Below are 22273 nucleotides of genomic sequence, written 5' to 3'. Positions count from 1 at the left end.
GAGAGGTCTACAGGCTAAATGGCTAAATGGAATTCCAATCAAATTTGTGAAAATGGTAGGGATTGGTATGTAGTATGAGCTAATCTATATTTGGTGAAAGTGTCTCCAGTGGTTTTTCTGTGAATTACTTTCCCACCTTTTTTTAGCGAGCGCTTCCCGGTGCGCGCCCCGGTACGCGCACCGGCAGCGTTACGGGAGTCCTCCATTTTGTATTTCGGTAGAATTGAGATACAAGATGGAGGGCAAATAATGTTCAGAATGGGTAGAAGGGGGCACGGTAGACGTGTCCTGACCCCCTAGGTTTTCTGAGGGTGGCTGAGGAGGCCCATATGTGTGAAAAAAAACATTTTTTTTTCAAATTTTTGCGCGGTTAGCGTCCGGTGCGCGTACCGGGTAGCGCTCCGGAAAGCGTAAATCGTGAAAATTTGTAAAAAAAAAGTTACATTTAAAATTTGTTTAGAGTGATCATAGTTAGGGTATCTCTGAGAAGAGCTTTTGGGTATGTGGTAGATTTAGGTACTTATAAGTAGGTACCAATACATAGTCTTAAATTCAGGATGAAAAATCTGTTCCCCTCATCTGAGAAGTGAACTCCATCTCCTCTGTAGATATCTTGCACGTAGTAACACAAGTTATTGTTGTAGATGGAGCCCATTCCATGGTCTCTCATGTAAGCTGAAACAGACTTATTTACATGCTTCCTCGATTTCTCAATTTGTGGACAAAATTGGTTGGACCACTTCCTTTTCTGTCTTTGGCATATATTTGAATATACCAAGGCAGTTTGAGGAAAAAGTGCCATCAATTGCTCAACGGTGTCCTTTAAAAGCATTTCCAGACCTACCCCAGTCAAAGTGCCCAAGTCATTTCCTCCACAGTGCACAATTAACAGGTCAGGGTTTGGCAAATGCAAAAAGGTTTTCACCAATGGTATCAATTGGTGACATCTTAATCCTCTGTGACCAATCCACTTGATTTCCACATTTTGTAAATTTAGGTTGTGTAAATTTCTGTTATCAGCATACCTTTGAGCCCAGTGGATGTAACTATGTCCAACAATCCAGACAGAAAACATGGTGAGAGGAGGTTCTGCTGCAGTCAGATGAAGTGTGGGAATGAAATGGCAGTTGAAATAGTAGGAGTATGTAATGAAAAAAAGTGTGGAGCTTCTGTGCTAATGATTCAGTAGCAGTGATTGGTGGATTTTGATTGCTGAAAACAGAAAGTTAGGGTGCATGGATGAGTTCTTTGAAAGATGTAATTTGAATGGTCAAGAAAAAATCATTTTATGAAAGATTGCACTGGATACGCAGGTGTACTGAGAGTTCAGAGTTCAATTGAAACATTGTTGTGTGAACTTGTAAACATGACAGGTCTTTCAGGAGGTGGTTGCTATGGAAAAAAGGCAGAAAGGGCAGAGGGGGGAAGGGTGTTGATTTGAAAAAAGTGAGGCAAGAGTTTTGATTCGGTGATATGAGAGATATGTGTTATGAATTACAGCATTTCTGTGCCATCGATGGTTGCACCCTCTGGAGTGCATACCCTTTGCTCTGCTGAAGAAAAATTGGTGTGTGTCTGAGACTGTTTTGAAACTCAAAAAGTATTTGCTAAGGTGAGAAAAGATTCATTTAATTTAGATAGAGAATATTATGCATTAGGGATAAATTTATGAAGAAAGTTGTGTATTTAAAATGTTGCTTTGTGTCAAGTGTTTTACAAATAGATTTAGTTTCTTTGAGTTACATAGCCATGTTAAAAGTGACGCAAAAGTGGTGGAAGGGCTTTAAAAATACGCTTTCATGTGTGTTAGGGCATTTTAAGTCACTTCCCCATGAATTTGGGTAGATAAGTGATTTACTTGAAGTATTTAAAAACGTTTTTTGAAATCAATTAGGTTTCTTGATATGTACTGCTAGAGTTTCATAGGCTGCTTGATGCATATTTACAAGGCCTTTGAGTCACTTTGATGTTATTTTCCACATTTTAATTTAAGACATTTCCCCGTGGTGCAAAGTCCTTGTAAATACGCCCCCATGTGTGCTTGGCAAATTTAGACTTTGTTTCTTTGAGTTACATAGCCATGTTAAAACTGACGCAAAAATGGTGCAAGGGCCTTAAAAAATATGCTTTCATGTGTGTTAGGGCATTTTAAGTAAATTCCCCATGAATGTGGGTAAATAAGTGATTTATTTGAAGTGTTTAAAAACGTTTTTGAAATCAATTAGGTTTCTTAATATGTACTGCTAGAGTTTCATAGGCTGCTTGAGGCATATTTACAAGGCCTTTGAGTCACTTTGATGTTATTTTCCCCATTTTAATTTAAGACATTTCCCCGTGCTGCAAAGTCTTTGTAAATACGACGCCATGTGTGCTTGGCAAATTTAGACTTTGTTTCTTTGAGTTACATAGCCATGTTAAAAGTGACGCAAAAGTGGTGGAAGGGCCTTAAAAATACGCTTTCATGTGTGTTAGGGCATTTTAAGTCACTTCCTCATGAATGTGGGAAAAGAATTTTTTTTTGATGTATTTAAAAACGTTTTTTGAAATCAATTAGGTTTCTTGATATGTACTGCTAGAGTTTCATAGGCTGCTTGACGCATATTTACAAGGCCTTTGAGTCACTTTGATGTTATTTTCCACATTTTAATTTAAGGCATTTCCCCGTGGTGCAAAGTCCTTGTAAATACGCCCCCATGTGTGCTTGGCAAATTTAGACTTTGTTTCTTTGAGTTACATAGCCATGTTAAAACTGACGCAAAAATGGTGCAAGGGCCTTAAAAATACGCTTTCAAGTGTGTTAGGGCATTTTAAGTCAATTCCCCATGAATGTGGGTAAATAAGTAATTTACTTGAACTGTTTAAAAACGTTTTTTGAAATCAATTAGGTTTCTTGATATGTACTGCTAGAGTTTCATAGGCTGCTTGAGGCATATTTACAAGGCCTTTGAGTCACTTTGATGTTATTTTCCCCATTTTAATTTAAGACATTTCCCTGTGCTGCAAAGTCTTTGTAAATACGCCGCCATGTGTGCTTGGCATATTTAAGTACTGACAGGGTGTGCTTCTACATAGGAGCTGTGTTGTGTTTTCAAATTATGACCAGACAATCGTTTTTAAAAAAAAAGAAATGCTTTATTGTGAGTAATGTACATTGCTCTGTTGCATATAGTCCTCATCTTCTGCGTACTCTTGGATATGCTAGACTACATCTGCACAATGAGATACCTAAGCTGAGGAAACACAGGTGATGTGATTGTGAATTGAGCATAAATATTTGCACGTTTTTCAATTACATCACCTGTGTTTTCTAACATTACGAATCACATCGTGCAGATGAGGTTTAGGTCTGTGCAGGGAGACAGAGGAGGTCTGGCCCTTGTTCAAGAGTGCAGTGGACATGACTCACTTCATTGGTAGGCCTGCACATGTATTATCTCCTCTGTACTCTTCAACAAGCCTAAATTTCATCTGCAACCCTGAGTAGGCCTCACCTCAAACAAACCTCTGGATAGGCCACACCTTATCGTCATCCTGAATCAATCATTTAAAATGTTAGGGGCAAATTTATGATGGACGTGCGCCTCTTTTGCGCCGCTGTTGCGTCACTTTTGTGACGCAGCGGCGGTGCAAAAGATGCGCTATGTTGAGACATATTTACAACTTGACGCATCTAGGCAGATGTGTCACGGTGTAAGTCCTGTGCCACATGAAACCTGCGTCAGGTTTCATGTGGGCGTTTTGTTGCAGGGTGGGCATTCATTTGCATGAAAGCCCTGTAAAACTAACACGGTGAAATTTAGAACATTTCACTGAGTCAGCTTTATGGCATTGCTGAATCAAATCCTTACGCCTGTTTGAAACAGACATAAGGAGTGACGCACCATGCAATGTGTGGCTTGCCCCTGTGCATTGTAGTAGACATGTCGCGCTTATGATGTGATTCCTGCAATGTGCCGCTTTTGCGGCACAGATGCGTGACGCATCTGTGCTACTTTTGTTCAATGGTGCTCCACATTGTAAATACGGCACATCATGGGTGGCAGAGCAGCAGCGCATGTTAACTGTTGCATCCCTGCGGATGTGCCAGTTAACATAAATCTGGCCCTTTACATTTAAGTATGAGCAGGGGACACAGAGTTGGTGAGGCTTATCCAAGGTTAAGAAGAGATGAGTCCTGTTCACTGAAAACTTGGACATAGGCCTCACCTCCTCAGCATCGCTGGACATGGCTAAATAATATCTGCAAAATGTTACTCTTGTTAAACAATTTTACTATTATAGTCTCTGAGATTTGTCTCTTACTCTGCAACATCTCATTGTTGTTCTCTTTTTTTAAAGATAACGACAACATCAAGCATGAGTGATAATGAGCAAACTGTTGATCTCGATATTATCATTGAAATTGTTATTGAAACATCAGTGGAAGTAGATCCCTTGGATGATTTAAATCCTGAGGATGATGAAGAACATGATGAGGATGCCGATTTGTCAGAATTGTATGACATAGGGTGGGAAGCTGACCTGCTCGAGCCTATGGAACTATAAACAGTTATTTTTGAAAATTACTGGAAATGAAAAGTAACCATGTTAACCGTTTCATTTAAAATTAAACACAACTTCAAAAACAGCTTGTGTGATGTGTCTTTAATAAAATAGGCAAATATGCTGATAAAATTAGTTCAGATTCACATATAAAAGAGCAAAGGTCAAATGTAGAAGCATTCTATTTCTTTGCTACTATTTGTGAGTACTAAATTTGCCAATGCACTAACAATTATTGTATGTAGAATTGACAAGTAGTGTGTTAATTTTTTGACAACTGTTATTGATTTACTGTTTGGTAATAGTGGTTAATAACATTTTTTATTATATTTTACCAAAGATTCAACTGCAGATCATTTCAAAACTACAGTATGCCATCGAAGCAAAGAAGCCGAAAGGCTACAAAACGTCAAAGACAGCTGCTTACTACATGCTTGCAGCAGTCCTCTACAATAAAAAGTCGTGAAGTCACCAAGAAACCTCCGGGTAAGACAACGAAATCATTCATAAGAAACATTTGCAGAAAAAAAATATCAGTACAGAACATGTTTTAGTCCAGAAAAAGAGAGCCAATTTAAACGGAAAGGAAAGGCCAATCAAAAATGTTACTGCTAGAGCAGGAGATAACTCTGTGCATGGTAGTAGAAGGAAAAATCAGTTTAGGGACATTCGTAGACGAATGTTCCGCAACAGGATAATTGGCAATTTGTTAAAAAATATTAAGAAACATCAACAGAAAGTGGCTTTTTATAAGAGAAAGAGAAACATTGAGAAAATTATTGATCAGGCATTTGAAATTAAGCGAAAGTTATTTATTTTGATAATCAATAGAATTAGGAAACTAAACAAGGTAATTTATGATTTCAAAACAAATAGTAGATGGAAGAGAACAGTTAATCGTAGTAATTTTTGTGAAGTTTTTTCAGGAGAATGGATGCATAGTTCAAGTTGTGAGGCATTTTTTAATGAGGAGAGTTATTTCCAGGATAATGATTTGGTGCATGCAGTTGACACCAGTGGTCGAGCATATGAGGTGAAAGATGGTTGTCTGGTTGAAAAAGAAAAACTTGTGTCAACAGAGGCAGAAGAGGTGTTAGGTAATGAGGTTTTAGGAAGACGTCCTAAGGGACCAGTGTACACCTGGAAGTGTAGTAGTATTTGCAGTGTGCGACAGGATTCCATCAATTTGCTTTGTGATTTTGTATGGACCTTTAATAAGAAAACTTTAAAACAGAAAATGAAGTTGTTGCAAGAATTAGATCCTTCCAGAGTGAGAGAAGTGACAGGTTTGCATGGTCATTCACTGGCTTGTCTTTCCAGGAGAGTATGCCAGAGTGTTTTTCATCATTTCAGGATGCTAGCAGTGCATCATAATAAAGTGAGGAAATTAGTTAGAATGTTGTATTATGCTAAGAGTCCAGCAATTATGCTTAAACAATTATGCACTGCTCTTTTGCATGGTTCTGAAGTAGATGTGAAGAATATTTGTGAAGAAATTGAGTTTTGTTACTTTGCAAGTAAAGAGAAGAATGTTGAAATTGACCCAGAAGAAGAAGGTAATGTGGAAGAGAGTGTACAGGTTTCCAGTACAGATAATTTTCAGAAGGAAATTGCCACGTTTCAGGTGAAATCAAGTGAGAGGCCTAATTTCACTTGTGTGTGTTGTCGACGGACTTATTATAAGAATCAGACTAAATTAGTGGATTTATATGCAAAAAGGGAAAGGGAAAATAATAGTGAATGGAAGGATTTCGCAACATACTTGATGGTAGAAAATTGTTTTGATTTGGGATCGGATCAACGTGTGTGTACTTATTGTTGTAACAAATTAAATCAAAACCAGATGCCTGCTAGAGCGGTTCATAATAATCTGGAATTGGTTGAGATTCCTTCTGAATTGAAGGATTTAAATACTTATGAATCTATTTTGATTCAAAGTGTCCATCCCTTTCAGGCTATTGTACGAATGGAGCCAAAGACAGGGAAATTGCCTCCATCAGATTTACAGAGAGGATTAAAGGGAAGAGTTGTTTATTTGCCTCTAGATTTCAAGAAAAACATTAATACAATTGGAGTAGAGAAAGTGGAAGAGGAACCTCTGGTTATCCTAGTTAATGGGGTTCCGACAAAGAGTAAGAAAATCTGGCAAGATTTAGTGGATGTTAGGAAAGTCAAAAAGGCAACATTGTATTTGAAGAAAAACAATAAGTACTACAAGAATGTATATGTTGCAGAAGAGGAAGTAAGTGAAGAAGAGGACAGCGATTTGTGTGCTGGACAAATTGAGAAAGTAGAAGCCTCTAAAAATGAAGAAATATATGAACATTATAGTGTTCATCCTTTGCATTCCAAGGAAGTCATGGGGAGTGCTATTGAGTTGTTTCAAATGAAACAAGCCAAAGGGAGTCCCATTAGTGTTTGGGAGGAAAGTTTGGAAGCTCGGTGTTTCCCACAGCTATTTCCAACAGGTCAAGGAGGAAGATATGATGAGCGACCTCATCAAATTCCTGCTTCTGAATATCGGACTTTACGATTGTATGCAGAAGATCCTAGGTTTGGTCAATGCATTCCCTATTTGTTTCATCTACTGTTTGAAAGTGATCTGTCTGGACTGTCATATGCAGTGAACCACATTTTGAAAAGTGGTGTACAGATGCAAAATATCTCGGCAAGGGACTTTATGGATAAAGTCGATGTGCAAGACAGTATTTTGGATTCTCACCTGATTAATCTCATGGCGTGTCAGCGTGGTACTAATGAGTACTGGTACCGTCGTCATGGTGATTTAAAATGTATGCTGAGGAACTTAGGAACTCCCACATGGTTCCTCACTCTCAGCTGTGCTGAGTATGGCTGGGAAGACTTACTTGAATTTCTACGAGAGGCAAATGGAAACATTGAAAATATCTAATTCAAGACATCTGGAGAACTGTGCTCTTTGGATCCAGTGAATGTATGCAGATACTTCAATCATAGATTTGAAGCTATGATGTCTTTCATCATGAACAAGAAGAATCCACCTCTTGGAGAGGTGTTGGATTTCTTCTGGAGAAAGGAGTACCAAGCAAGAGGTGCTTCTCATATACATATGCTGCTATGGATCAAAGATGCACCCAAATTTGGAACAGATCCGTCAGACTTAGTGATGAGTTTCATAGAACAGTATTCTACATGTGCTGTTCCAAACACAAAGGAAGACAAAAGCCTAAGAGAACAAGTTTTACGCTTCCAAAGCCATCGTTGTGGAAAGTACTGTCGTCGTAAATTCAGAAACAAGGACAAGTTCTACACAAAATGTCGTTTCGCCATTTTCACGACCGGTGATTTCTAAAGGAAGAGTGAACAGTTTGATGTCTTCGCTGCGACATAATGTGACGAGAAAATCACCCAAAAATACATACAATTTGAAAAGGAACGAAGAGTCCAAGTACATCAACGACTACAACCCAGTGTTTTTGTCCATGTGGAATGCTAACATGGATATACAGTTTGTGGCTGATAACTGTATGGCTGTGGCTCGGTATGTGACATCTTACATCACCAAAAAAGAAAAGACAGAATTGAAGGATATGTGGGAGGACATTTCCCATGAAAAGAGCCTCAGTAAGAAGTTGTACAGTTTCAGTCTGAAGATGTTGTCGCATCGAGAAATCGGAGCTTACGAATGTTCTGACTGGTTATCTTCAGCAAGTCTCTATGCCAAATCTAGGAGTATCATTTGGGCGAGTCTTGGTCTTGCTGAAACACGTAATCGAGTTCTGAAACCTGTACGGGAAATTGAGTATTTGGCGGAAAAGGAGCCAAACAGTACAGATATTTTGAAGACCAACATGTTGGATACATATTATCCAAATAGAAGCAGTCACCTCGAGAATGTTTGTCTGTATGAGGTTCTACAAAATTACATATTCAAGAGGAACATCAAAGAAGATATTGATAAAGGAGTGTATGCTGTAATTGGAAGTGAGGGATGTCTGGTCAAGCAAAGAAAATGCCACTTGGTAAACCATCGAAAATTAAGTGGCGAATCTCCTGAGAGAAAAGAGTTTTTCTATTTAGCACTTTTGCAACTTTTCAAGCCTTGGCATGCAGAAGAGGAACTGCTTGGAGATTTCCTCTGTTACGAAGACTCTTTCAATGCCGCCAAGGAGACCATAGAATGTCCTGTTTTTCCCAAATATCTAGAAATGTTGAATGAGGAAATCGAGCAGGAAGCAACGATTGAAGCCGAGATTGCTAGAGACAGTTCTCAGGACAGTCAGAGTTCTGTTTCATTGAGTCAGGATCCACTAGGAGGACCAGTTATCGAAAATGAAGCTGCCACTGCCATGATTGAAGTGGAAAGAGCCATGGCACATGCTCAGGAGGATGCGGTTAACTTAGAAGGTTTGGAAAGACAACTCAACGTTGAGCAGAGGAAAATATATGACGAAGTTACACACCAAATTGATCATGGATTAAGTCATGAGAAGAAAGAGTGCTCATGTACGTCGTTGAAGCCTGTCCGACTGTACGTGAGTGGAGAAGCGGGAACTGGAAATAGTTTCCTCATTAAAGCAATTTCATATTATTTGCAGAAAAGGACTGAGTCATCGCTGTCTTGTGTTGTCACCGCTCCAACTGGACTGGCAGCACATAACATTAAAGGTATTACTTTGCATCGTCTACTGATGCTGCCAGTGGAGCATGATAACAAATTACAATACCACAAGTTATCTGGAGATGCTTGTTGTGAAGTTTCAAGAGTCTTCAGGAAAATGAAACTTCTTATCATTGATGAAGTAAGCATGGTTTCCAATGTCATGCTTGCCTTTGTGCCTTTGAGAATGCAAGAAGTTCTCAAAACAGAGTATGATGTGTTATTTGGTGGCAAACACATCATTGTTTTCGGTGATATTCTGCAGCTGACACCAGTGAAAGGACAACCTGTGTTCAAAATGCTCACGCATGAAGATACCAGGAAGTGCCTAGGGAGCATTGGCAACGTCAATATATGGTTAAACTTCAATTATGCTGAACTGCGTGAAAATATGCGTCAAGCGAAGGATGAAGATTATAAGAATATTCTACAAGATGTTAGAATCGGAAAAGTGACCGAGCATGGGAAAGAAGCTTTACATGCACGATTACTGTCAAATTTGTATCCAGAAGAAGACGTTGTGCCTGAGAATATTTTTCGGAAAATTACTGAGGAGAAATCTGGAATATGTTTGATGCCAACTCTTGCAGAATGTGCCATCTTCAACAATAAAATGTTGAATTTAGAAAACTAAGAGATTGTGAAACTGGAAGCTATTGACAGAATAGAGCATATGGGAGCAACAATTATTTTGTCTGAGAATTTGAAATCAAAATTGGATTCATTAGAGAAGACTATATCTAAAACTGCTGGTTTTGAAAAGTCTCTGAATGTGTGCTTAAATTGCCGTATAATTTTAAGAAGGAATTTACATGTTGAAAGAGGTCTGGCAAATGGATCAATGGGTAATGTTGTTGATTTTGAGAAATACAGAAATAGAGATGGAATTGAATTTTTAAAAATTAAATTTGATGGCATTGATGAAGTACAGCTAATTGGTCGTTGCTCTGCTAGGTTTTTGCTTGTAAAAGACTTATATGTTCGACGTAAGCAGTTTCCTGTTTGCTTGGCATATGCGGTGACAATCCATAAATCGCAAGGTTTAAGTGTAGACAGTGCATTGGTGAATATTGGCAGTTCTGTGTTCAAGGAAGGTATGGCATATGTGGCATTGTCACGAGTCAGAACTTTATCGGGATTGTACTTGATTGAGGGTGATGTCACAAACATTTGTGCGGATCTAGATTGTATTACGGAATACAATAGGTTAAGAAGAGAGTATGCGCCACATTTGCCTCAATATCCTTTGTTTGAGAAACGTGTGGTAGGCCGGAAACGAAGAAATGTGACCAATAGTAGGGAGGTTGTAGCAAAAAGACGAAAAGTCGATGAACCTAAAATTATAAGCAGAAAAAAAATGGATTCTGTTGAAGATGTTGTTGGTTTTCAATTTGAAAATAGTTCTGGTGTCAACTGCTATGCTAATGTAGTGGTTAATGTTGTCTTTTCTCTAGAAACTTTAAAAGAAGAGATTGTGGTCAATTTGGATCAAAGATTTTGCAGTTTGTTGAATTCTGTGTTAGAGAAATGTAGCACTGATAGAATAAAAATAGAAAGTGTGTCTGAAATTCGAAATCTGTTAGACAAATGTTCAGGTCAAACGCAATTCTCTCAAAATATTCAGCAAGATTGTCAGGAGTTTTTAATGTATATGCTTGATGTATTGCAAGATGAAGGTGTAGATGTAGATCATCTGTTTGGCCTTTCTTATCAATGGCAGCATGACTGCGAGAACTGTAGGTTATCAAGTACTACTAGTGTAGATTCAGAAAGATTTATATATTTAACTTTGCCAGACAGTAAATCAGTGTCCTTTAATAAGCTAGTAAAAGCAGCTGATCACAACATGGAGTGTAGCCAATGTAAGTCTGCAATGTTGTCAACATTATTTATACGAACATATGGCCAGTATGTCATTTTAATGTTCCAACGATGTAGGCCTGATGGAACAAAATTGACAACTTTAATTAAAAATGTTGTGGCTTCGCAGTTGTCAATATCAGGAAGGACTTTTGTAACTGCAGCAATTATATATCATGACGGTCCTTCAACAACATCAGGACATTACACAGCTTATTTGAAGTCTAGAAACGGCTGGTCATTCTCCAATGATTCTGTTTTAACTTAAAAAAAAAAATTGCCTTTTGACCTTAAAAATTCTTACCTGGTGTTTTTACAACCAAAATTTTAGGGAAAGAATCTCGGGATTTGCTCTGAGGAATTTCAAGAGGTTCTAATGGCTCCTACACTATTTGGCCTTGAGGATAAGTGTAGTACAGAGTAAAAAGTTATTTTTGAGTTTTAAGTAGTTCCTGAAAAAAAAGAAGGTTTTCTTACAGAAAGTGGTGGGCACGGATTAGTTGAAGGACAACAGAGTATTCCCCAAAGCAAACGGTGTTCTTACCATAACACTTCACGTCATGGAAAAATAACTGCACTTTGAATGAGTTCAGAAAAACTGTTTCTTTTAATAAGCTAATTCAAGCAGCCGATCAAAACATGGAGTAGAGGTAATGTAAGTCTGCAATGGTGTACACATTTTTTGAACAAACTTTTGGTTATAATGTCATTTTAAAATTCCAACTATATAAACCTGATGAAAGTAAGTTTTCAACTTTAATTACAAATGTTGTGGCTACACAGTTGTTGATTTTAGGAAGAACATTTCTAACTGCAGCTATTATATGACATGATGGTCCTTTGACAACATCCGCTTATTACACAGCTTATTGAAAATGTAAAAAAAGCTGATGTTTCGGAAATGATTCACATTTGTCTATGAAACAATGTTGCCTTTTGACTTAAAAATATTCTTACTTTCTGTTTTCAGAAGAAAGAATTTAGGGTAGGTAACTGGCCTATAATGATTCTAGGAGTTGATATAATTTTATGTACTGTTTTAAATTGCTTTGTGATTAAAAGTGATGTAGAGAATTAAATAATTGTAGTAGTCATATAGGTAGTGTAAGTCTGCTTCATAGTAAGCAGTATCAGTGTCATAGGAAATGTGGAACATGAGTGAGCAAGAAGGGTGAGATATTACTAGTACAGGATTGTGAAAGTGATCTTGAACGTTTTCTTTCTGAAAGTTGCAGAAAAAGAAAATGACGGGATTTGCTTAGAAGAATTCCAAGAGTTATAAATGGCTCTTACACGATTTGGCCTTGAGGAGAAGTGCGGTAGAGAGCGAGAAGTCATTTATTGTATGTAACATATTTGTCAAAACGATGGAGTTTTTCTTTCAGAAAGTGGCGGGCTGAAAATAATAACAGCACAACAGAGTATAAGCTGTTCATAGGACATCCTTCAACGTCATGGAAAGTAAGTTACTTTTGAGGAGTTCTGATTTCTGATTGGTTATGTTATATGTTTTTTTTAAACACAATCATTTTGATTGTGTTTTTTTCTCCCCGCTGTTATATGATGAATACCTTCAAGTCACTGTTTTTAGTGAAATTTGATATATTCTGAGAACAGCAAAAATAAACCATTTAACATGTATAATTAATTCTGTACTTTTTGTATTTATGATATACATTTAGAACTGTGTAGGAGGCATGGAGAAACTGAGGCTTCTGTAAGTGTCAAGGGAGGTGAGTAATGTACATTGCTCTGTTGCATACAGTCCTCACCTTCTGCGTACTCTTGAATATGCTAGACTACATCTGTACAATGAGATACATAAGCTGAGGAAATACAGGTGATGTGATTGTTAAATGAGCAAAAATATTTGCACGTTTTTCAATTATATCACCTGTGTTTCCTAACATTACGAATAACATTGTGCAGATGAGGTTTAGGCCTGTCCAGGGAGACAGAGGAGGTCAGGCCTTTGTTCAAGAGTGCAGTGGACATGACTCACTTCGTTGGTAGGCCTGCACATGTATTATCTCCTCTGTACTCTTCAACAAGCCTAAATTTAATCTGTAACTCTGAGTAGGCCTCACCTCAAACAAATCTCTGGAGAGGCCACACCTTATCGGCATCCTGAAACAATCATTTAAAATGTTAGGGGCAGTTTTATGATAGCCGTGCGCCTCTTTTGCGCCGCCGTTGTGTCACTTTTGTGACACAGCAGCAGTGCAAAAGATACACCATGTTGCAAGATAGGCCTCACTTCATCTGCAACAAGATACTGTTAGTTTAAAATGTATATATTTAGGACTGTGTAGGGGGCATGGAGAAGCTGAATCTTCTGTAAATGTCAAAATTGTTGCATACAGTGCTCAACTTCTGCGTACTCTTTGATATGCTAGACTCCATCTGCACAATGAGATACCTAAGCAAAGGAAACACAAGTGATGTGATTGTGGAATAAACAAAAAAAATTGAACGTTTTTCAATTACATTACCTGTGTTTCCTAACATTATGAATCACATTGTGTAGATGCCTCACTCCGTCTGTATCTGACACTCTTTCCTTCACTTCCTCTGTCTCCTCTCTCCCACACTCTCTTTTCCTTATTCACCCCTTCCTTATATAGTTTACCTTACTCAGTTTCCTTTAGTAGCTTTCACAACTTCAATTTAGTTTTCTCTTCTATCCTTCTTTTCTGTCACTGAAAGTATCTTCTTTTTTTTTCTCTTAGTAATTTACTCTATTTCAATTTCTTTTTGTCTCTGACTGTCTATCACCGTTTCTTTCTCTTTTTTTTCTGCATGTTTATCTCTAACTTTATTTCTTTGTAAAATTGGATGATTGTCAATCTTTTCCCTTGTCTTTTCAAATTTTTAAATACATGTTTTAATATTTTTCAAATTTTTGCTGTTTCTTTCATAGATTGAAAGTATAAAAATAACAAGTGACTAAGTTAACGACAATTATAAGGTAAATGTTTTGTACTCTTTTCGTTACATTTCTATCACATTTAACTTCTATTAGTTCCACTGCTTCATTTCTTTAACCCTCAGTTTCCTGCCTTTGCTAATTCCCTCATTCCTTTCTCTATTACTTACTTACTCTACTCCTTCCACTCTTTTTCTCAGTCCCTCTGTTCTCATAGTTCCTCACTCCTGTTCACTCACTCCGTCTCTATTACTCTCACTGTCTCTGACTGATCACTCTTTCACTACTTGTTCATTATGCTTTCTCCCTGTAGTTCAAGCACACTAAGGGGCATATTATCAACACAGGCGATAAAATTATCGCTGCTTTTATCCGCAGAAAACTGCTGCAAAAGCGGCTTTAGCGGCAGTTTTCTGCTGCAAAAGCGGCTTTAGCGTCAGATTTCTGCCGATAAAAGCAGCGATAATTTTATCGCTTGTGTTGATAATATGCCCCTATGTTATTTACATTTCTTTGCTGTTTCAATCATTCCTTTTCTGTCACTTCTTCTTTTCTGCTTTCTGTTTTTTCTCTCTGTTATTCCACATGTTTTAACCTTAGTCACTATCATACATCTTGTTTTATTCCTATTCACTTTTGCTCACTGTTTTCTTAACACTTTCCCTCAGGATTGTTCTTTTAGTCCGGTTCTATCCCTACCTCTTATTCCACATCCTTTACTATTTTTCTTCTTATTTTGAACATTCACTCACATTCTCTAAGAAACTCTTGTTTATTATTCTTCTACTCTCTTTTTTTTCTTTCACTTCCTTATCTATTTTGTTTTTCACAATTATACCCTCTTCCATCTTTTCTTCGGTAAATAGATCTATTAAACAGTATCTCTGTGTTACTCCCTCTAGCTGTCTTTCTTTTAACATTACTCTCTGTTTCCTTCCCTTATACTTACTCTTCTTTTTAAAAAAAAAAAAAAATCTGGTTCGCTTCCGGTTCGCGTACCGGCGCGCGAACCGGGAAGCGAATCAAAAGAAATAGAGGTTGCCAGAGTGCTAAACATTCTAGCAATTTTTTTATAAAGGGGAGGTAGTTCTGAAAAGAACTTTTTTTTATTATTTTTGTTGTTTTATATTTTCTTATTATTTTTCTGAACTTTTTTTACTTTTTTTGTATTTTTTGAACGATTTTAAAATTTTTTTGTTTTTTTTTAGGGGGAACAACGAAAAACAGGCATTAGAAAGGGCTCAACAGGAGCAAAAAAAATATATATATTTTTTGGGGCGTTTTGAGCACTTGTGGTTTTCAAATGCTCTGTTTATCAAATTGATACTCATATTTGCACATGAGAGTAGGTCACCACAATAAAGGCACACTATCTTCATGTGCACAAAATTCTGTTGGATGTTTGGGACCGTTTCCCTCGCCTCTGGTCCCGACAGAGTTACCTGTGCCGATGTACTGGCCACAGGAGTTGGTGGGTTGTCTTGGAGGTGACGCATCTCTGCAACGCTGTAATTCAGTGGATGCCACCTCTGCATATGACGGTGCATAGTATAGTTACCATAACTATACTTTTTGTCTGTACCTCTAGATAAAACATCTTTACAAATGAGGCATGTCACATGTCGGGCATTCACTTTTTTTTGGCCTCGAGGAAAAGAATAAAACTGCCAAATAAAACTGTCTTTGTGGTGGGATTTCCGGGGCTCTTCACGTAAGAACTGCCTCCTCTCTACTTCCTCTTCCTCTTCTTCTTCCTCTTCCTCCTCTGGGTTGGGAAGGAACTGTGGAGGTGGTCCTTCCTTCCTAGGTGGTACTCTGTGAGTTGGTTTGTGAGTGGCCTGGCCACATTTGAATGGGGGCTTCACAGGGCCCCACCCCAGGCTGATTTTGGCCCTGGGACCCTATCATACTCGTGACAGGCCATAATTCAATAGGGACGGGAGACCATGCAGCCCCCATCCCATGGCAGTTTTCTGCCCTGGGAACCCCATCCTCCAGGGCCCGGTCAAAAACAAATGCCAATTTTGGCCCTGGAGACCCCATCTCTCAGGGCCTGGCCATATACTAATGGGGCAGGGGGCTCAGCCTTTAAAATTATATATTTTTAATAGAGGAGTGGGGCTGTGGGGCCCCTCTCCGCTAGGCGATGTCATCTCTGGGGACCACATTTCCCGGGGCCTGACCTATTTCCACTGGAGAGGTCCCCCCCTCTGGAGTTATTTGGCCTCAGGGACCCCATCCCTCGGGGCCCAGGCTTTTAAAATACATTTTCAAAAAGGGAAGGGGGCCATGTGGCCACCCTCTACAGTGTGATTTTGGCCAAGGGGAACCCATCCCCCGGGGTCGGGCCTTTATCCAATGGGGCAGGAGCCACGTAGCTTCCCTCCTTGGCCCAATATTCTTCCTGGGGACTCCATCCCCTGGGGCCCGGCCATGGTTCCTAGGTGCCCACAGGGCACCCAGTGTGCACTGTGACCACAGGGGAGGCTAAATGCTCCCATGGTCCTGCAGGAGCTGGCATTGCTCTGACAGACAGGGAGCTGCTGAAAGGTAGCTCCCTGTCTATCAGATAATCATTTGTCTGATTCCCTCCTCGCTTGATAGTGGGCAGGGAAACAGATAAAAGGTTAGCTTCCAGTAAGTGAGAACATTTTCACACCTCTGCCTTGCTGAAAGAGGAGTGTTTGCTGTGACTTGGTGGGAGCATTAAAAGCTCCCACCAAGCCACAGCAAACAGCTATGTCCAGGGGTGGGCATCCTGGAACATAGCAGGATCCAGCCCTGGGAGTTGGCGGTCCCCAGGGCCATCCATGGCTCCACGAGTGGGGTCTTGAGGTCTCCCTCCATTGTAGTACTAAGCCCACGGGAGATGGTGGTCACTGGGGCTGTGGGGGAGGCTGTATTGCCCCTCCTAGATTTGAATGAATTTCTCCAGGGAGGTGGTGGACCCTGTGTCTGCAGGGGTGCACCACGGGCCAGCATATTAATTTGATGTTTAACCTCGGGGAGGTGGTGGTCTCCGGGGTGCAGGCAGGCCCAACATACCTACCCGCATGCATATTTTTAAGTGTGGGGTGTAGCTTGGACACTAAAGATGCCGGTCGCGTGATCCTGTTGCTCAACACAGGCCAGTAATTATCCTACTTTCCCATCGGCAGATGGGGCCTGAGGGCTCAGCTGGGGATAGCCCTGGAAGACAAAGGAACCTCGGAGACAGTTGTTAGGTCTCCTGCAGCCCGGAGGGCATAGCTCCTGTGACCTGCATTGAGAGCGGAGGACCTGGGCTGCCTGCGTGGGCTGCTGTGACGGAGCAACGTTGGAGTGCCCCTGCAAAGACTAGCTGCTGGCACGAGCAGTGATCCAGAAGCTCTGCCAAGGGGCATGGTAAATCACCGGTGGCAGGAACCAATGGCAGTGGGTCTACATGAGAGCTGACCGATGCACGGTGAGGCACCACGGTGAGGAGCAGGAGCTGCATGACAGATCCTAGTGAGGTGCCCTGGGAGTTGGGGTACCCTAGTGTGAGGAGTGGGGTATCTCTTTGCCTGGTAGGCCGGGGCCGTGAAGGTTTGTCGAGCAGTGACCTGCCCGGAGCGTACGCAGGGTGTGGCCTGTCCTGGCAACTGTGAGGGGCTGTGTCTGCTGACAGCCGCGGAGAACGTCTCTCTGAGGACTAGCGGAGGCCTGGCAGCCCGGCTTGGGCGCCCGGTAACTCAGTAGATGCAGGACTGAGACTGGGAGATTGTATGTGAGAGGCGACAGGCTGATAGTGAAATCCCACAACCCAAGCTGCAGTAAGGAGGCAAGGCTGAACAACAAGCAAGGACTAACCCAGTGATATGAGTGAACCCTGCACCCAAGGTGGGCAGCTAGCCCCAGGCGGCTGAAAATAGGGGGGGGCCCTCTCACACTTGTCTCACTGCTTGAGAGCAGAACAGATCCTGAGGAGATGGTGCAGGTCCATGGGAGCGCTCGGACCATTACCTGCGGTGGATCTGGCTGGATGTGCCTGCATGGTGGGGGTCTCCCACCCATTGGGGAGCCTGTGGGGGTTGGTCCGACACTAGGGCAGCACTGCATGACTGTGGATATCACTGAATAATTGTATATGGACTGCGACTTTCAGATTGGGTCCCAAGTAAATCAGTGGAGATGAGCAACAGGTCCCCTAACCATAGCCCGCATCAACATCTTGTCCAGTGGGGACCGGACAAGCAATATTGAAACCAGACCCCCCCTGGGGGGCCGCTAAAAGTCTCACTGCAGATGGACCTTCCTACAATTGGACATTCAACAGCTGATATAGTGCCTCAAACCGGGAAGCAAGGTGATACACCTGACCACTTAGGGGCGTTGTATGTGGAACCTGGGCCGACTGACTGCGATATACCAAGGTGCAGGAAGATGACTCTAGACAATAATTTTCAAGGCATTTCCGCATAGTAGGGCTGTGGTTATAACATTTTGGCTGAAATGAGCAAACCAAGAGAAAAGCAAGCGGGGGCTACCCAGGAACTGGAGGAAACCCCACAAGAGAGACTGCAGAGGGATTTGGATGACCCAGTGCAGCAGCAGCTAAGAAAAATATTGGAGGCCATAGCCTACACCAAGTCCACCCTGCATCAGGATATCAGTACGGTGTTGGTGGAGTTGGGCCTACTCAGAGAGGAGCACAAGAAATTGGCAGAGAGAGTTAAAACCACGGAGTCCAGAATAACGGATCTCATAAGGGCACAACAGTCTTTTGCATCCCAAGTGGGGGACCTCACAGACAGAATTCGCACTCTAGAGGAGAGCAGAGGATGCCGAAGGCCGAAATAGGAGGAACAATATTAGGGTTCTTGGCCTGCCCGAAGGAGCAGAGGGCAATGACATGGTGTCCTTTCTGGAGCAATGGCTCTGAGCTGTGGTGGCTCCAGATGGCTTGTCGACTTCTATACCCTTGAGAGAGCACACCGGGTGCCAGCCAGACCGCCTGTCCCATGTCAACCTCCACGTCCTGTGGTGGCCAGATCCTCCACTTTAGAGACAGGGATGTTCTTCTACATAAAGCCTGAACGGAGGGACCATACACTCTAGATAACAGTAGAGTTTCCATCTTTCCTGATCACACACTCGGCGTCCAGAGTAAACGAGCCTCCTTTCTGAAGGTCAAGAAATGGGAAAGGATAGTGGGAGGGAGCTTACGTGTTCTGCTGAATGGGATAAGGTCATGCAGTCCCCCAAAAAGATTTCTTGTAACACGTGTCTAAAATATACATAATTTATTGTCATACATATGACATATATGACGCCTCACTGCCATAACATCGCATATGGGGGGGACGTAGGGAAATGTCCAAGATGTGTCCAGCTACACGCAGATTTTATACAGATTTTATACACATGATATGGGACTGCCAACAATGACTTCCTTTTAGGGAAGCAATCATTTCTAAACTTGGGGAGGTGCAGGTTAGAGAGCTGGCCCCTATGGCACAGGTGTGCTTACTGGGACTCTTCCCCAATCCACCTAAACAAAAAGTTGGAAATAGGCTGATTGATCTGGCCCTGGGCCTTGCCAAACGCAGAATAGCGCTAGAATGGAAATCTGCACAGGGACCCACGTTTGACAGTTTGAACCAAGATGTAATCAACTGGGCAGGTGCAGAAGGTAGGGCACCAGGCTAGGAGGAGGCAAGAGGGATGCAAAAGCAGCCCATAACTGACCAATGGAAAGAGTTGATGGTGTTATGGGAACTACAGACGCAAACTAGTGAGGAGGAGAGGGGAGGGGAATGTGAAGACTCAAGTGTTGATAATGAAGCACAGTAGTCCTGCCTCGCCCCTGCAAGGGTGGTTTTGGGCTATGTTGATGTTTCCGGATTTACACAATGTGGTGGGATGGGAGTGTGTGACTGATGGGGGTACTAGAGGGGGAGAACTTTGGTCTCCCTTTCCTCTGTGAACTTGCAGGGCTCAAACCCCCCGATATGTACAGTTAGATCCTAAGCATCAACACTTTTCTGCAAAGGTTTAAGTTTATAATTAGATGTTTTATTTTTATTAAATGTGCTCATTTTGGATTGTATCGTCTTATCCTAATATTTGGTCGTTGGCCGCCCATGGGGAGAAAATACATAAAGAGTCACAGCATGTATAATTGTACTCTAGGAACCATACGGTTTTATGAGATCGCTTACAGACATACAAAAAGGAGATGTGTATGATAACAATTATTTGCATAAGGAAATATAGTTGCTGGATTCGTGTCATTATATCTGATGATGCTGTACAAAGATATGCCTGTAGTTTGTGCCTTGTAATGATATCTAAAAAATTGCACTAAAAATAAGTTAAAAAACAACAACATATTTTTAAGTGCCCCGTTGTAAGTTTTTATAATGGTCTCTTTCCTTTTTAATCCTCTCTTTTTACTCAAGTTCTGTCTCTTGTAAACTGTCTAAAAATTGTCTAATTGTTAAAAATTTGATGTGAATAATGTCTATTTTGTTTAATTCTGTACCAATGACTTCCTACTGCTTTGTTCAATAAAAAATGTTTAAAAAAAATAAATATTTTTAAGTGCCTCATGGAGGTGGTGGTCGCCAGGGTTGAGAGGGGGCATATGGGCCCCACAAATTACTTCATAATCATTTGCCCCACAGAGGTAGTGATCCCCAGGGCACGGAGGGCTGCCGGGCACCCCCTGCACACATAAAAAGCAATGCCCCAGAGAGGTGGCGGTCCCCGAGGCTTTCATAAGCGGTAGGAGGGGGTCCCTGTGGTCCCCATCCTATTTTTATTCTATGCCCCCGGGACCTGGCCAGGTCACGGGGATTCATTAAAAACACGTTTTTTTGTGCAAATTCACCAATATCTCAATTCCATGGTATTTCTTTGAAAAATGCTTTTTTGGCCAGTCGGGGACCCTCTGAGACCCCCAAGACCAACTTAATGGGGACACGGTATTCCAATGCGCGGGCGCCCGCGCATGCGCATTTGCTGGAAGAAGTTGGCGCGTCAGCAGAAGAGGGAGCCCGGGGACGCCGCATATAAGGCAAGTACTTTTAATTTACTTTAACTGTATTTTAAATTAAATGAGGCATGTAGAAGAGGGCGGGAGGGAGGCGGGCGGCGCGTAGTGGGGCTACGCAAAGTGTGTGGGTGGGCGTAGTGTCCTCCCCACTTCACTAAGCTTCGCGTAGCCCCACTACGCACACTATGCCAACCCTTAATATGTGGCAGATTGACAGCACAAAAAGCAAACATTTACAATTCAGCGTAAGCACCGCCAAATCCTTCCATCATAGCATACGTCACCAGCAGTGTCGCGCACACCTCTATCCATGTTACCCTGGGAGGGCCACATGACCTCAGAGAGGTTTCCCTTTGACTTCGCACTGTAGAGTTGACCTTGCCTGAGATATGCTCCCCAATTACTTCTCGCTGCGACGGAGTTCAGCACTAGACAGAAAATCCTACTCACATTTTTAATTTCTTTGGATTACTGGGTGTAAAGGTTGTGATTCTGCGCATATTTAGCAAACCATTTTCATGGGCAATCTCCAAACTTTTTATGAAGAAAGGAAAAAACTTTAGAGGGCGCCAATGCTCTGAATTTTGTCGTAGGTTTTGTAAACTTACTGTTAAGGCATGTTCATTTATTCAAATAAATATTTGATTTTTAAACAATTTTGTTACTTCAAAGTGCCTTCAAAGTGCCAGAATTTCAATTTCTGTATTATGAGAATATATAATCTTTGAACGGTTTATATATTTAATATTGTTTATAGACCAAAAAAGCAGGTAGTAAAGTGAAAAAAAAAACGTACCACTAAGGTGCTGACCATTTTATTACATGCTTCAGAAAAGAGAAAAATTAAAGTTATAGCAAGCGAAACTGTCGTACACAGGATGTCTTCAGCATTAGCCTCATATAATGAATTAATTCCCGAAGATGCTTCTGTGGCTGGATTTCTGATTTTGCCAGGCAGGTTAAGGTTCAAGGGCAAGAGGGTTAATTACTTTACTTTTGAAGCATGCTTAGTAATCATTAATGTTAATGTACAGAAGCACATTATGCATCTATTTATGAGAGCTGTGTACCATCTCAAGGTCTGGAAAAGTGGACGCTGATCAAGCTGAAACGAACCTAAAACGAGCACATGGAATTTTAACAGACTATCAGCAACAAAAGACAAACACATTCAATTTTTGACAATATGTTTAAGTGAAGGTTTAGTACAAAACATGTCTTCTCAAATCCTCTTAGGGAGACCTAATATTCAGGCGAGGCCAGAAAATATCTTGGGGCAGATTTACAC

This window comes from Lissotriton helveticus, chromosome 8 (assembly GCF_964261635.1).
Source record: "Lissotriton helveticus chromosome 8, aLisHel1.1, whole genome shotgun sequence".
Classification (NCBI taxonomy): domain Eukaryota; kingdom Metazoa; phylum Chordata; class Amphibia; order Caudata; family Salamandridae; genus Lissotriton; species Lissotriton helveticus.
Note: the sequence above shows the minus strand (reverse complement) of the source record.